The sequence below is a fragment of the Rhea americana genome, unplaced genomic scaffold, assembly GCF_003343005.1.
Source record: "Rhea americana isolate MKP2758 unplaced genomic scaffold, rheAme1 scaffold_15, whole genome shotgun sequence".
NCBI lineage: Eukaryota > Metazoa > Chordata > Aves > Rheiformes > Rheidae > Rhea > Rhea americana.
In genome coordinates, this window is record NW_028185594.1 from 3,031,177 (window position 1) to 3,042,358 (window position 11,182).

The window sequence follows — 11,182 nt, forward strand, 5'->3', positions numbered from 1 at the left end:
AATGATCTGTTACCAGGAAATCCACATTTCAGTGATTATTACGTAAGCTGCAGCATTTCTAGAAGCAGATGGTATAGCACTCTAAGCCAGAGTTCATATTGCATATCTGAGATTGTAGAATCATCTAGTACAAAAATATGCCGCCATTCTAGTAGTTCACTGAAGACAAAGCCCAGAAATGCATATTCTACTTCACAACATACAAAGACATGAAACTGGCCCATGGTCACACTTTATAGGGACATGCCAATTCACATTGCTATCTTCAAAATGAGAAAGTATACACTCCACAGGAATGACTGTAAAACTTAGCATCAGAAGGTATGTGGATATGAGGAATAGTTAGAAAGATACAATGCAATAACCTGCATAAATTATACATATACACTGTACTCAGATCAGGCTTTAGGCCAGGAAGTGAGCAGTGGAAGTTAAATTTAAACCCCTTCCATGACAACTACAGCAAACAGCCTGTAAATTATTTTGATGTATAAAGTGATGATGCTTTTTTTTTCCTAGATCAGGTATATTTTAAATTTAAAGGACACACCAATTAATATATTTTTGAAGGCTCGAGGCCCCAAAAAATCATATAAAAAGACTTGAGTAAAATCATCCCCAAACTTATGGGGTAACAGTCTATCCAAACTAACTTCCTATACGACATCTGTAAATATATTAATTACCTGGTACTACAGGAGGATGAAAGTTAAGTGACTYGTCTTTTCAAAAAGAGAAAAATCCAAGTGATCTCATTTCAGAAGTGGAACAGCACTGAGGTTGAAGGTGCACAGTCTGAAAATACTTTGTTTGCTCTACAGTAGACTTTCAACCCTACAATGCACTCTAGTCATTCCAGCAACATTCTATGCTAGCTCATAAAAGATAATTGAGGATTGGTCAATACAAAGTAGTAATAAACTATTCCAAGTCTGAGGGGTGTTTTTGAAGTTTATGCACAGATTGTAACTAAACAGGAATAAGTGATATCACAGTAGAATGTTTCATTTAAGCTAATCGGAAGCACTCAGTGTTTTCTTTTGCCTTTCACTCTTAACAAAGTATCTGATTTTCACTAAGAAGGATAACAAGCACAAAAGCTCAAGCAGTATGCTGCCTTATCAACTGGAAATTAGGTAACAGAAAAATCTTTGTAAGGACACATTATGTTTCATTTTCAGAATTGTGATGAATATGTGGTTCCTCCTAAAAATTTCACTTGTTTTCCTATCGCTTCTATTTTTCACTCTGCCAGCTGCCAGAAGGGAAGACAACATCCACGCTTTTCTGTGCGCCCTTCCTTCTCCTTGAAGGGAGCACTCCATGTAACTGCTGAAAATGAGACTCCTCACATCATCTATGCATTTTACAAATAGTCTCTGAATTCCCCAGCCTAGAGCAATCAGACATTTCTTTAGGAAAGTAATTCCTTTCCTTCCTTGCTGGGTAGGAATTTATTGTTGATACTCAAATCAATCTGACAAATAGCCTTTCAACTTTCACAAGACTGATCTTAAGATATCATTGCTGCCAAGTACTGAGTTACTTTTTGATGGACATACCTGAGCAGAGGTGAAAAAAAGCCACCTTCTGTTCCCCTGCTTTAGGGAGAACTGCTCTCCTGACATGTGACATGCTCAAAGATGGCCAAAGGAATTGACAAGTTTTACCTGGTATCATTGCTTCACAAAGTTCTAGTGAGTGAAAACTGATGGCCTTTCATTCTGCTGTTGCCTAAATAAATCCCCACTGCTTAACAGATAGGAATGCTTTTCTTAAGCCCTCACACACAACTATCATTAACTAAAATCCAAATAACTAAGAGTGTTGGTCATTGATACAGACCACAAACTCACAAAATGCTTTCTTTTGGGAACAGTATGCAGTCATTCATGTTTCTATACAAGCCACTCAGAACCACACATCCAACTAAAAGGTCATTTTCTTAAGTTGTGCATTAAAGTGACAGATAAGCAAAAAATTACTTGGAGAAAAAGAGGTCTGCAGTTCATTTTTCTTTAAAGACTCAGAATAGCTTAAGGAGTTTTTCCACTATGGAAATTTAGTTCCTAAACAATGCAGTATCACATGCCTTTTTGTATAAAAGGTCTTTAGTCACCTGCAAAGAAGAATGGCTGCAGATGCCTGGGAAGTCCAAGACAGACATTTTTATTGCTATATTAAACAAAAACAGATTTCAACAATGATTAACCCAGCGTTAAATGGTGCAACAAGATCACTGTGATCCTCCTACTAGTAAGGAGAACAGCAGGAAGCAAAATGGCTAAAGGATAAATAAAAAAAGGAATGCTTGGCTTCTGGCATGGAATCAAAAATCCTATGTAAGATGCCTCATCACTATACAGGCACGAACTAGGCAAGTCAGAATGAAATCCGAAACAACCACGCATGAACAAGAAACTGCCTAGGAATAGCCAACAGTGTAATACAAAAGACTGAGGCTTTATTCTAAATCCAGCTCCAATCTATCAGTAATTTACCTTACCTAAAGCAATTGGGAGGCACATCCATAGCCTGTGAAACCTGTCCTCACTTCTGAAAGCAACTAGAGTAGACATGGCATTTATTTCACATAGGCTGTGCTGTCCTTTAAGACACAGCTAGAAGAAGAAGTAGCACCCTTCATGCAGTTAACTAGTTAGTCCTTCTACACAGGCTGTAAGAAACTCGAGTCAGTTATCTCCTCTTAACAGAGGTGATTCAAGCCTATTCCAACAACTACCAGGCTGGTCTGGAATAAGGGACTCTTCTTCCTGCTGTCAGAGCTGTGCCACTGCAAAAAATGACTTGAGTCTTCGGCTCAGGAAAAAATGGAATGCACACAGGTATTACACTGGATGAAGAAAAACAGTATAATTACCATTATCAACATAGTAATAGAAACATCTAAATGCTAACTTTTTAACGCAGTGCCACCTGCATTCATCTCAAACATATTCAAGAGTAAAAGATAATAATCATGCATGACAAGTGGATAAACTTATGCAGATACCAACTCTGCATAAAAAAATGACTTTTGAGGCATTTGCAATCATAGTTCAGAACAACCCAGTCCTTAGCACTATTTCAAATAACTGAAATAAAAGCCACTTCAAGTMAATTTTTACTGCACATTTCTGAAACTGTACTGAAGGATAGCCCTAGTCTACATTATAGAAACTACATGCAGATGAATCTGCATTTAACTTTCTGCTTACATTCTTTATCAGTAACAGTTCTCCATTAAGAACTATTCACAAAAGGAGATTTCACAGAACCACTCACGCGGTCACTCTTCAGCATCTGGACTCAAACTGGGTATTATTTTAAACCTAGCTATTGACACACACATACTGACTTCACGGATGTCCTGATGAACATCACTTTAGAAAGCATATTTTGTCTTTCTGTTTTCTAACACTGTATAACAAAGCTCACAATTTTACAGTAAATGTTCCAAAGCTAATAAAAATTTAAGAACTTCTGATTTTAAGTTACCATTGCTGAACTCAGTGTATTCCAAGCCAGTAATAAAAAAAAAACGGAGGGAACAGTCATAGCCACAATTAAATGGTTGCACATTTACTAAATAAGAAGAGAAATATTCCTAATTTTTATTATGAACTTGAAGAATGTGGACAAATATTAGATATTTTAGAGAATGAGACAATTCAGTAATTCTTATTCTAAACCATAAAGATTTGGAGTAGCAAGCAATGAGCACAGACACAAAAGAGAAAAAAATACAGAATTTAAATTAAGGCAATTAACCTGAAAGTAGAGTAATTCCGTAAAATGAACATGCTTCAGATGTCAACACCACTTTTGGTAAACTGCAAAAGGTAGCATAATTCATGAAATGGTTAAAAACATTTTGAAAACTACCAGTTTTCTATAACTAGTTAAAACCCATTTCAGTTTTGCAAACCAGCCTGCATAAAACACATATAGATAACTCCTATCTGAATGTAAACAACAGCCTGAAAAGGAGTTTGTCTTGATTTTTAAAAATGCTTTTACATCACAGAGATAAAAGAATCATTCAGTTTCATTTTGCTGAGGCATATAATCAGGGTCTAGAAGACATACACAAGGGCATAGTTTCTCTTTTCCCCTCAACAGCCCAATTAGTTTCTGCCTTTCACTGCAACTCACCACACCTTCAATTTTACCAGTTTGGCATGTTGTGGATCATGCTGTAAATTGGATCATAGAAATTATACAGATTAAAACTCCTCATCTCTTTTTTGGGAAAGTATTCTTAAGCCAAACACTTCAGGAATCATTAAAGTCAAATAAGAACTAAAGATATTTCAACTAGAAAGAGTAAAAAAGTTACCTCTAATTAAGGGCTTCTCTYTTGCTCTTGCTATATCATTTCACTAAGGGATCTGCTAGGAAAACACTGATCGGAACATGCAGTTCTCAGGACTGGGCTAGCACCATCAGAGAGGGAAGCAAGCTGAATAGCTGAGCCACAGTAACACAGGCATAGCAAATGCATCAGTGTATGGATTAATGACTGAAAATAGTTTTTACAACATAGGGAGCAACTTCATCCAAAGAAGCTGTAGATTTACTTTGTTCATGCTACCTTCTGCAGCTCCTACAGTCAAGCCTATCAGCAACACCTCATCTTGAGGAGATGTAAACAGGAGAGCTGGAAAACCAGCAAGCATGTATTCAAATTGTTTGCTTCTAACTATTTCTCTTTTCACTGATGGTATATTGTAAGGATCAATTTGTCAAGTAAACTTCCCAGAGTTAAACATAAGACTACAAACCTACCACTATTAAAAATAAGTAAATAAATAATGGAAGCACCTTTTTAATCACAATTAGAACAGCAGCATTGAGGCAAAACAGTCTCACCATCATCTGTATATTCCAAAAGCACAAAATTCTAGTCAAAAAAACCACATCTTTTTGATTTATACTTTGTAAACGTAGCATTTGCACAGTATGCAGTAACCCACTCAATTTTTAATGTTGCACTTAAACTCAGCAGGCAATTTCATAACATGCACTGAAGAAATGCAAGTGCAAAGGTGTTATCAGTGTAAGAATTCAACTGTTTGAAATGAGATTATTCTATCATCAACACTTGATACATACTATTGCAATTCTAATGCTATTTAATGAAATAGCCTTCAAAATCCAATTTTACAAGCAGACAATGCAAATTTACCACTTACAGCTTCAGTAAGGCTAGTAATTAAGTCTTTAGGACACTGCTGAAAACATTTTTGATCTCATGACGAGTACGTAAATTTCAGGAAAAAAAGAATAATTTTGAGAGAGTAATCATCGAAGAGTTTGCAGGATTTTCTAGAAACATCTGCAGTTTTTGACCAGTCACTGGGACATGCTGTTAGGATATCAGAAGCAGAAACTAGTTGCTTGACAATAGAGATTCTAGGTTGGGGAAGCACTTTCACCAGCACTCTGTAACCCAGTTCAGACATTAAGATTGTGATCCTACAGAATGAACCACCTCTTCTGTGCTGAAGATGGCTGTTCTTAGAGCAGATTGGTAGCAACAAACTAGCTCCAAAGCCTTAGAAATATCATATTTGAAAGAACAGACTACAGTTCTTGCCCAAGAGAATTAGCACCAAGATTAAGTCTGCTCATCACTGAAAAGGGACATGCTCTACTTGGAACTTCTCTTTAGGAAGGAAAAGAACAAAACTGGTCCTTCCTAAAAGGAAATGTCACAAAGGTATAGCTAAAGGGAAAAAAAAAAAAAAAAAAAAAAAACACTGCCAAAAGCAGTTCTATCGTTACTCTAGACACAGAGCAATTACACTTTTGTTTAAGCCAGTATTAGGGACAAAAAGATACGCCAGGAATATTACAGGTCCTATAAATACAGGAAATCAGTAAGTCTTTGGGGAGAGGGAAGGACAAGATGAGATGGAACTACGGCACTGTCAGGAAAAGAGCTTTATGTCAGCCACTGCCTTCACCTCCTGCTAGCCCATGGACAGAAGTTTCTGCCAGTCCTGTGCAACCACTCCTGAAGCTTTCTGGAGGGGAAAGCTTTCAGAGAGGATGAAAGATGCCAGTTAGTTCCCCCAGCTCCCTTCCATGCTTCAGAACAGATGTTTGATTTAGCATATTTTCCCCCACTTCATATGTGCATTTGAAAGAAATGGTCAAGTTCTCTATTTAACTTCTCAGAGACATTTTAAAAAAACAGAGTGCAATACTGACACAAGTAATAAACTAATTAGAGCCACAGACCTAGAGAATGATGTCACTCTGCCTTTTTCTTTCTAATTCTTTTCTGCTAAAAATCAGCTACAATGTTGTAACAAATGGTAGAAAATAGTACGGTGATTTGGATCTGTGCTTAATATAGCTTAAGCAAAATAGCATTCCATGTTTTAATATATGAATACACCTGCTATTCTAAACACTTATATTGGCAGAGTACCGGTTCTTACACATCTGCATTTCAGCATATGCTAAAGACAAGAATTTAAACAAGATAACACTGATGTTTCTATAAGGATTGTAATTAAGACAATTAAGACAATTTTCACGCAAGACAAGAACAATTCTTATTCAGTTTATAATTTACTCTCTTCAGTATTGATGCATTTTTATCATCAACAACTTGAGTTCTTCAAAATTTTAAAATATTTACTCGGAAAAGTTAACAGTTTTGCTGGTATGTATAAACATTCCCTCACCAGATTTACTGTAATACCCTTATATAAAATCTTTCATCTTATATTTYACTCTCTTAACAGGAAAGGCCAGAGGCAACAAAGATTCAAAGATCTGACTATATCAATTTAAATGTATCTAGTGAGATTAGCACTACAATAAATAACAGGTAAGAGTAACGTTCCCCGACTAAAAATATTTTTTTTAGCAGCTCCTGCTTTCTTTTCACATTGTCCTCTCTACAGGGGTCAACTAACTCACTACTGAATAATGACAGGAGGGGAGAGTTTTTCCTAATATTTCTCTTACAACTACTTTCAAATTCTCGTGCAGGTGGTCTTTCTCCATACTATTCTTAACAAAGTGGTAACACACAGAACGAGACATTTCAAGTGTTCTTCATTACCAGACCCATGAAAAGAAGAGCAAATTAAACAAAAAATATCATTCTATGTAACATTTTACATTGAATATTTTAACTACAGTCTGCCCCAGCAAATAATTACTACTTCAGGCAAAACACAGAAGCAACTTTAACCCCTTGAAAAGTGGAAAAATATCAATCAACATATACGCATCAAGTCACATAAAGCACGCTTCAGATGCTTCTTTCATTCTTTACAAGATTTTCAACGATGAGAATGATTAGCAACTTGAATCATTATGGAATTTTACATGTCTTTCCCATAGGGACCAATATGCCTAAATGGATATTTATTACTAGTTTCTAGGATTAACCTTACAAAAATAATACGCCCTTTCCAATGGACAGAGTTTTCAAGCAACTATAATGCTTGCAGATTAACAAGTAGAAATTTAAATCCATTGCTAATCTGAACAACAATTACAACTGAGGGAATTACAGTGCAAGTTTTTCCACTGGTATTTCCTAGCCTTGGGGACATTCTTAAAGGTGAAAAGCATTCAAAGTGTGTACTCAGTCAAAATACTGAGACTGTCAGTTATGATTGAACTATATTTTGAATGCCTCACTCAGTACTATAACATTATTTTTGCAACAGTTAATTTCCTTTATCAAACAAAATTAACATTTTCATTATGTATATTAAATATGATTACACACCAATCTACTGACATTCCTATATATTATTAAACCTTAGAAAGCAGTAAAATAGATGCGTATTCCCCTCACTTTTTCCTTTTTAAATATGATTTGTTCATCTGACATTGCCTGATTCAGCTGTAAAACCAAAGTATATTTTCTCCAAGTAATTGCAGAGAAAGAACATGAAACATCATGAAACAAGTTCGTACTACTTTTTATTTCATGCTGAGGGAGGAAATGTAAGTTAGGAAGTTTTTGCTTTGCTAACTACCTGTAACTGGCTCATCATCAAAGTCTTCAAATTGAGCAGATATTAACGGAGAGCTGTGAAGCACATTATTTCAGTTAGCTCCTCTACATAAAATTGTAAATTCATAAATAAACCTACTGTTGAACATACCAGAAAAACAGTATGATTATTTTACATCCTATCACACAAGATGTTTAGATTTTTCTGCTATTAATAACGTCATCTAAGTTGTCTAATGATCGGGATTTTCCACATTATTATTCTCAGTATTCACCAAGATGGATTAGTAACTCAGATTTAACTCTGTCCCAGGTTGACAGATTTTTTTTTTTCCCTCCTCCAGTGACTGAAACATATCTTACGAATGATGGAAAGTTTACCATCACTAAAAATGGATTAATACCACATAAAGATGTTCAATTAAAAGCAAAAATAAATAACTTTTCTTAGCAAGAAAAGCTAACTGATTTTATTTAAAATCTTGGTGCTGAATGAAGAATTAAAGGAGCTCATGTTCATACTCTGACAAAATTCAGAGGGAAAGACAAACTAAACAACACAGAAGCTTTATAGTTGAAAAAAAGTGGTTTGGAGAAGAGGGGCAAAAGATACACTACACATTCAGATATTCAAAAGACTGTTTGAGACACCTTCTTGGGGGGAAAAAAAAAGCCTCTTAAAATCAGTCAGATTGAACCATTACAGCTCCCTCTTTCAATCAACAGGTGTTACCAGTACGGTGGTGTACCTTCTTTAAAACAAGCAGGCTGCAATATACAGGAAGTTAAAGAGAATTTATCTCAGTGCACTACTCCTTTGGAGGAAGAAAACAAACAAACAAAAACTATTTTAAATTCAAAATTAAAGGTAATGGTCTCAAGATATTATGCAAAGACTGCAGATTTAATATTACATAATGCAAAAAGGAACACTGACAGATTTTTAATTTTTACATTATTTTTAAGAGATTAATGGCTGGTAAACCACACTCCTTTCCTGGACRATGGCTTGTCTCAGCAATACTTTTCTCTAAGTCACCCTTTATTAAGTCAGAGAAACACTGATAGAAGAATTCTTCATAGCGTGTCATGCTATTCCAAAAGACAAGTCGTTTTAAGGACCCACCTATCGGAAAATGAAATTTCCAGGATGGCAACAAATAATTCATAGTGCCCCTTACCTCTTTGTTCTATAAATAAAAAGAGACTCAAGAATGTGCATTTCTGTAAGGTTTTTCGAGTGTCATCCACTGATATGAAATGCCACATGCCAATTTATGTGCAAAAAATCAGTTAATTCTATATTCCATTAACCACCACACCCATCAAAGACAGGTATCAGCATATTAAAGCATAGACATTGTCTATGCTTTCATATAACTTAGTTTAAAATCTCTAAAATTCAAATTTAAGCTACACTTCTGTTCTTCAAGACTCAGCAAGTGATTTTGCCGTTCCCCTATTTTTATAAGAAACTGTTCAGTAGAGAAAAGCTGACTAAGCAAAAAGCTAAATAGGAAGATTTGTTGTTTTAGCCATATTAAGTCTATYAGTAACCATGTAAATTCATGTTTCTGCGCAAAAGTGTTTTAAAAGCTGATGTGTCCATGTCTTGAGGACAAGACAGTGAAGGGGGTAAGAGGGAAAGAGGCAGGGACTACGTGTAAAACAGATCTGTGTGTGGGTATGATTCTACAGTTCTACAAACAGTAGTTCCTCATTTCTCCATCGCATAATTGCAACCTAAAAGTATTTCTGTATGAGATACCGTACTTGTACCAAAGGGAGTGGACCTGCACCTTTCCAGTAGAAGAGAAACGACCTCACTTGTTTATCCACCTCTGAATACTTATAATGAGGTAAAAACATAAAAAGCCTTGAAATACTGTTAAAAAAAAAAAAAAAAAAAAAAGCAGAGACAGGGCACAAATACACAGGTGAGTATTTTCTGCCACACAAGACAACAAAACCAACAGGAACAAAATCTTCTGAAATTAATAGGCAAGTTATTTGCTTCTTAAAACAAGTAGCATTAATGTAGGAGATAAATGATTATACCTATCTCAATTTTATACAGGTCATATGATACTCAYGGATACAGGCACTCCTTCTTCCCCTCCCACTACCAGTGATCTTCCCCCATGGAAAAAAAAATGACAATATACCACTCTCTCCATCTTCATGAAAACCAATGCAGATGTCAGCCTTGTCTGGGAGGCTCTTCACAAACCTGCCTGCGCTCAGCAATATGGATGGCTAAAAAGCTTAGAAAATTTTGGATTTTTCTTTTTTTGGGGGGGGGGGGGAAGGGATTAACAGAAGATTGTTATGAACAATTCAAACCGTTCTTTCCCCTTCTGCACCAGGGAAAGGGGATTTGCGCGTGTTTTGTTCTCCGGGTCGCAGCACAGCGACTTGGCGATGCCCATGCAGGGGACCCGGTGCCTGCAGCTCCACAGGGTGGAGACTCGGCCAAGCTGACATTGTCTGGATGCCACAGACCACATCCCTCGCGCATCCCCGGCTTACTTCCCAGCCTCTTCGGAGGCATGCCACGCCACGGAGAGCAGCGGGAAGGAAGAAAGGGGGGGGGGGGGAAACCGCCCCCACAGCCCCTCAAACCGCCGCCAGCCACCAACATTTAAACGCTCGTCTTGCGGCACCAGCCCCGATGGCGGAGCAGAGGGTGGGRGGCACACACACTGCGGACCTTCAGACCCGCGCCCCTCACGCCCGGCGCCGGCCGCAGCGGTCCCGCAGCGTCCCCCGCCCGGCCGGCAGCCCGAGGGGAAGCGGCGGGAAGCGCCACTCCCCGCCTGGCTCCGCCGCCGCCGCCCCCTCCCGACACAAGGCGGCTCCCCACTCACCTCGCCCCGGCTCCCGCAAAATGGAGGGGCGCGGCGGCGGGCACGCTCCCGCTCGCTCCCTCGCCGCGGCGCCGGCGCCCGGGCTCCGCTCCCGCTCCGCTGCTCCCGCTCCGCCTGCGGACCTCCGCGGCGGCGGCTCCTCCTCCCCTCGCCGCCGCTAACGGTGGCCGCCGGTGCCGGCTCCCACTGCCGCTCCCTTCCTTTCCCCCTTCTTGTTTCCGCCGAGCGCGAAGCCGCCGCCCGGCAGCCGGGGCACGTCCCTGCCCGGCAGCGGAGCCGCCGCCGCCGCTCCCGCCTCAGCCCCCGCCGCTCACTTCCGGCGCGC

At 38.6% G+C, this 11,182-nt stretch overlaps 1 protein-coding gene across 1 annotated transcript in view; it reads right to left on the reverse strand.

The window, feature by feature from the left end:
• The window catches only part of RAPH1 (Ras association (RalGDS/AF-6) and pleckstrin homology domains 1), a 93,295-nt gene extending 82,130 nt beyond the window's left edge, over positions 1–11,165 (reverse strand). The window contains exon 1 of the mRNA XM_085299548.1: positions 10,858–11,165. The gene's annotated coding sequence lies outside the window, so the exon portion shown is untranslated. The remainder of the gene's footprint in view (positions 1–10,857) is intronic.
• Between the last annotated feature and the right edge of the window lie 17 nt (positions 11,166–11,182).